Here is a 6,000-nt window from a genome sequence, read left to right on the forward strand (position 1 = left end):
TATGGAGAGAGGAAGAACCTTTCACTGGCTGTGCTAATTAAGAAAAACATTGCTCTGACTCTGCCTTTCTGTGACAGTGGTTTTTCTTTGACTTTCCGATCAGGTTGATGTGAACAGGTGAATCCCAGAGAGCTGAAATTGTATTGCCTATTGGTCTATAAGTGGTATCTAATATTACAGGTGTGTTTTCCCATCAGGGCATAGGGGCTTTTGTGCAGAATTTGTCTGGGCTCTAATGGGAATTTCACATATAAATCTCTCTCCTGTAGATCAATTGAACAATTGTCTCTGACTGTTGATATCTCTTTATGTATTTTCCTCCTCTCACGGTCTGAGTTCACTTCACAGTAAAAGCTGCTTCTTTCCCCTCTTTTTAAATACCAATAATGACATAAAATTCTTAGTAGCCTATTTCTTGTTAGGTTTTGTTAGTTCTGTGTACCTCAGGTATTGCAGTACAGTGGAACAACCTTTTGAATAAAAGGTTCACATATAGTAAATCAGACACATAAACATTTCTTTAGGTCACCTTGTTTGTATGTTTGAGACAGCTGGAGGTCTGATGTAGATTTTATAGCGGAGAAATAGAGCTGATTTCTATGATGCAACTTCTGATTTTTATCAGAGTGAGTTGCATTCTGACATCCAGAAGCAGAAAATGCAGAGGAGATTCTGATAAGTCTAAATCTAGGGCTTTGGGACCTTTTATTGTATTAATTGACATTCATACAATCTATTCTAAGCCCTTTTGGGGCAACTCTTATCTGCTCTGTTTCCTTTAGGTATCAGGTCTGAAGAGTGACATTTGCTGGCCAAAATGCCATTGAAATATGATAACATTTTACTTCCTATGGGCAAATACAAACACCTCTGCAGGGTATAGGGAAGTGGAGAACCCAGCCTTCTATGCCAAGGGAACCAAACTGTATTCTCAGCTCTGCCAGTAGTAATCCTGCCAAAACAATTAGCTTTTCTCTGCCTCCCTTTTCTTTCAGATAAGGCTTTCACATCCACTTTATTACTATAAAGATGATGCACATCTGAGGGCCCAAATTCTGAGAGGGAAAGTCTCTGTTCTAGTTTGACTACTTCAGCAATCTGAAGTAAAATATTAAAGATTAAAAGACTGCAGTAAGTGTTTTCTTACTTTTTCTTGCTGAAAGGCACATTTCTGCCAGATGCAAAAAATTATAGTCCTCCACTAAATTTTGAAAGCATTCCATCAAAAAAGTTTCCCTAAATTTTTTAATTAAAATATGGAGTTCTTCTTCCTATTGTTAATTTGTTTTCTCCAGGATATTTGCAAAGGTAAAACAGTGAAATATTCAGTACTTTTTTCCTATTGCAAATAACACCATGAATTAGAAGTAACTGAGGCAGTTTTATCATTAATGAAAGGTATATGTATGAAGAAGTGGAACTTGGGAGCTGTTATTTTATGAGAGCAATCTCTTTATTGACAAAGCTGACTTTTTTTATTTTGAAATACTCTGCACTTGTAAATACATAAGCTACATTAAAGGAGAGTACCTAAGATGCAAGAGGCTGTTCTTCTTATCTAATTGGTTCCCAGTTAGCATCAGGTGTATTTACAGTATGGTGTGTCTGTCACAAAAGGCATAATTCATAGAAGAGTGAATCTGCACAAGTATGAAATGTCAGGCTGTAAACACCCCAAGGAATGGGAAGCACCACAAAGGGTTTCATGTGGTGAGGAAACATCATTGTCCACGGTAAACCTAAAACAACTGTGTTTTGTTGACTCTCTATTTCAAAACTAATTGCATGTTCTGAGACTGCTTTGGCTCTGAGCAATGAATACCATACCCTATATTTTTTTAACACAGCTTTTCACTCTTGTATAGAAGAATGTTCTGTAGATGATAGACATAGAAAATATCCCACCTTAATAAAGTTGACTTGTAGGTCACTACCAAGAGAATTACTCTAATAATTGTCATAAATGATTAGAGGATAATGAAGTACGCTGGAGCCCGCACATCCACTGAGGCTAGTTTATTTAATGATTACTCACGCTGAAAGGACGCATGTTGTAACAACAGGCTGGATGAATCACACCATCCAGTGAGACATTGTGTACCAAGTACTCTCCTATTTACAGGTCTGTGTGACAACAGCAGAGCAGTCTCTCCAGTGTGGCTGATGGTCAGCACTGCTTTTCTCAGCGCTTGGTCTGAGACTGACCACCAGGTTGGGAACTGGGAGACCTGGTTCCATTCCTAAGCTTGATCTACTCTGTAATTTGGATAGTTTCTGCTTTTTGTACACTGTTTTCTTTCCCTAATCTTTGTCTACAGAAAGTCTGACCATATGACAACAAAATCTGCTTTTCCCCTTGTGCAGCTTTGCACTGTGGTACTCTCATCTTGGTAGGAACTGGTGGGATGCCCTTACGCCTTGGGATTTGTCGGGCTCTTGCCCATGTGCCCTTGCTGCTGTAACAGGCTGCAGTATTGTGTAGCAACTGTATTTCTCCTGCTCTGGGGTATCCTGTGCCAGACACAGTGAAGTTATTATGTGGGTGCATTTGGCATTCGGGGACAAGCAGGTGGAAAGAGACTTCAGTGAGGAGCTTCAGGCTCGGAGGAGCCACAAGCTGTAGCCCCTCTCCTGTCACACAGCCACACTCGCAGACACACCACCACCATGTGGCCTAGCACAGGGGCTCTTAGGATCTTCCAGAGAAGGCCAGGATTCTCCCATAGCTCCTTTCTCCATCTCTAGATAGTACCCTTCAGAAAGGGCCCCTTCTGTTAACTCTCTTCTCAATTTTGATTCCTCCCTACTATACACCCAATTCAGAGTTGAAAGTAAGTGCATTCAAATGAACAGGAATAATTAATAGTGAAAATACTATGGCCAGTAGTTTTACAGGGTGTATGTGCTTTATCCATGATGACCTCTTTGAAATTGGAGTGAGAAACTGGAAGAAATGGCAAAGGGCAACCCAAAATGTTTTGGAGATTTCTTGGAATACAATGTTAACCACAGACTGCATTTTCAGAGATTTAGCTTGCGTGATCTGAGTGGAGGATGCTGGATGCGTTATGGAGGTGACTCACTCCTCGTTCCTCAGGTGCAGAGGGGCAAAGGAAACAAAAGCAACTGTCTGCATCATTGCAGAGGGCTTTTGCGTTTTCTTCAGTAAACTCTCTGAGGGATTCCTATTTTAACTTTTCAGAGAACTCCTCCCATCTTATTCTCAGCCTAAAGATGACACCACTTGCAAAGGAAGACCTTTTCCCAACTGGACATCCAGTTTGACATATGGGTTACAAGGGAGATGAGTAAAGTAAATACCAAGGGAAGGAAAGGTGGAGGGCAAAAGAAAGATCGGTTAACATTGGAGCATCTAATGTATTGCAATTTATAGATGATTAGGATTGTATGAAATACTCTTCTACAATGTCATCGTCCAAATATCATCCTAGCAGAAATCTGTTTGTAAGTTTAGTCAGTAGGCGCAAAAGTATCTGTTCCATGAGTTTTTCATTCTAGTTAACTCTTTCATACAGAGTATGCAGTAATATTCATGTTTTTCTTAGAGTATCTGTTTACACAGATATTACACAGATATTTATACACTTTCAGTTTTGACCATGACAAGAAGCACATCTTTTATTGACCACAGAGATCTGTCACGTACAGCAACCTGTATGTAGAGACAGAACTCTCTCCAGAACCGAGACCAGATTACTTCATTTGGATGGTGATTTTGGTGTTGGAATAGGATTATGTAAAATTATTTTAATGCTTCTCTTTCCTTATCAGATTTCCTCATTGAATTGATTTGAGGTTTTGGTGCCAAAAATAGTGTTTCATTTTTTAATTACTTAATTTGGATTTTTCCTATGAGCCTTCTGTTGCTATCACAACAAGCAAAATTGAGCACAGGTTATTTCCCCAGCTCAAATGGGGGGGGAGGGGTGTTTATTAAATGGGAATTAGCAGACTTACTGCCTACACTTGTGCACTGTGAGGCTTTGCCTGTTGTGTGGCACAGGTGTGACTGTTGACTGGGGGGCTGTTTGCTGGTAAAGGATCATGAGAAAGGAATAAACCACCTTTGGTGTTAGAACCTGCTCTGAGCTTGGAAAGCAAAGGCAGGACAGCTTAAAAAAAATTAACGTGCTGAACTTTTATTTTTGAAACAAGGCTTTCTACCCTAGAATTACTGAGGTATAGCTAATATGAACCCTGCAATGACTTTGCATGTTAGAGTAAAGCTGTACTCTAAGGGTAGAAAAGAGGGACCTTGAACTGTGTATATTCAACCTTTCTCAGAAGTAATATATTAATGCTAAGCCCAAAGATTGTGTGGACAGATCTTGCAGATGCTAAAATAGAGGTGTTGCTTTAGCTAACATACGGAAAGTATTTACAGACCTTACACAATATTGATATATAAGAGTAAACAGAATCTCAGATAAGTACTTCATTTTTTTTTTTCCCCCTCTCTCACTTAAAACTGAGGGGAAAAAAAGATAGGCCTTCTTTCCTAGGAGAAAGAGGAATGGCTTGATGTTTGAGGGTAAACTTAGTTGGGGGAAAAATGTGCATGCTAAGGTAAGTGAACCATCTGTTTAAAAATCCTTAGTAAAAACTAAATTTGTGTGTCAGGATGATTTCTACTGAAGTTTGTAGCAAAAAACAGAATTTTTTATGGAGTAGGAATTTGGGTTATGGCTGAATTTTCTGTTCATTTCTCTTTTACTTGCAATTAAAAATGAAAATGCCACAATGAAATTCATTCTGCTTACACTCTCTGTTTTGCAGGACCCAGGTTTAAATTCACAGTGGAAGGTCTGTATGTATCTGTGGCAAGTTGGTGAGAGAAAAGGAGATGAGCAAGACCATGGAGTGAGTTAATGCTACAATTGCTTCCATGAGGGATCCTTGGGTATTATCACAACAGCTGAGGAATGGAAGAATTTAGGAGATGAGGTACTGAAAGCGGTGGGGTGTTGCTGTGGGGCTGTTTACAGTGAGAGAGAGGGAGCAGACCAAAGTACACAACGCTGAGCAGGGCCTCTGGCTCTTCCCTCTCCTCATAGCTATGAGATGAAGGCATGACTTGGATACTGAGCTTGTCTTCCCAGAGTGGAGCCCAACTGCTTGGGCTTAGGAGTGGGTCCGTTTTTCTGTGGGTTTATATTATTTCGGTGTTCATACTATATACATAAATCTGTGCTTTCTTGATATTTAATGCAAAACTCCTAAGAATTCCCCAGGAGTATTGCAAAAGAACAGCACTGTGCCCTAATGCCTGCGAACTAAATGGGGACTGAGCAGTCTGGGGTCATTGTTCAGCAGGAGAAATGCAGAAATAATCTGACAGGCTGAACAGGAAGCAATACAGCTGGTGCTGACTATTCTTTGCCTTTCAGCAGCCAAAGTAATTCCAATAGGGTTACAAATACTAACKTGAGTTACAAGAGTTTTGCTGTAGATTTACTAATAAAGAACTGGGGACTATGCAGATGGTTTCTCATTGGCTTCAAATGATGGAACAGTGGACTTGTGATGATTTTACTTTAAAGCATAAATGATAACTGGTTTTCTATTAGAGGTACATGATAATACATAGAAAATGAAATGCTTTGCTAACTCAGTAAGGAAAGAGTGCAACTTTAAACAAGTGTGTTATTAGTGCTGAGATCTAAGAAATGTTAGCTTGTTCAAAATATTGGTGGTTTGAAGCAATCACATTTTAAAATGTTGCTGACCTAAGGATTTTCTTTGACTCTTACTGTTGTTTCTTTTGGATATGCCTAGTTGTTTATCTAAGCAACTCTGGTTATTGAATGAGGTTTTAAGAGAAAAGATTAAATAGAGGAAAGGCATTAATACAGGAAAATACAAAYTGGTTTTCCCATAACAACTACACTTCTTACATATTGCAACTGTGAAGCTATATTAAAATGCATTTATTCAGTAAACTTTTTTCATGTTTCTAAAAGGAGCAGGATCAAGAATACT

Source organism: Apteryx rowi, unplaced genomic scaffold, assembly GCF_003343035.1.
Source record: "Apteryx rowi isolate R43461 unplaced genomic scaffold, aptRow1 scaffold_14, whole genome shotgun sequence".
In the NCBI taxonomy this organism is placed as follows: Eukaryota; Metazoa; Chordata; class Aves; order Apterygiformes; family Apterygidae; genus Apteryx; species Apteryx rowi.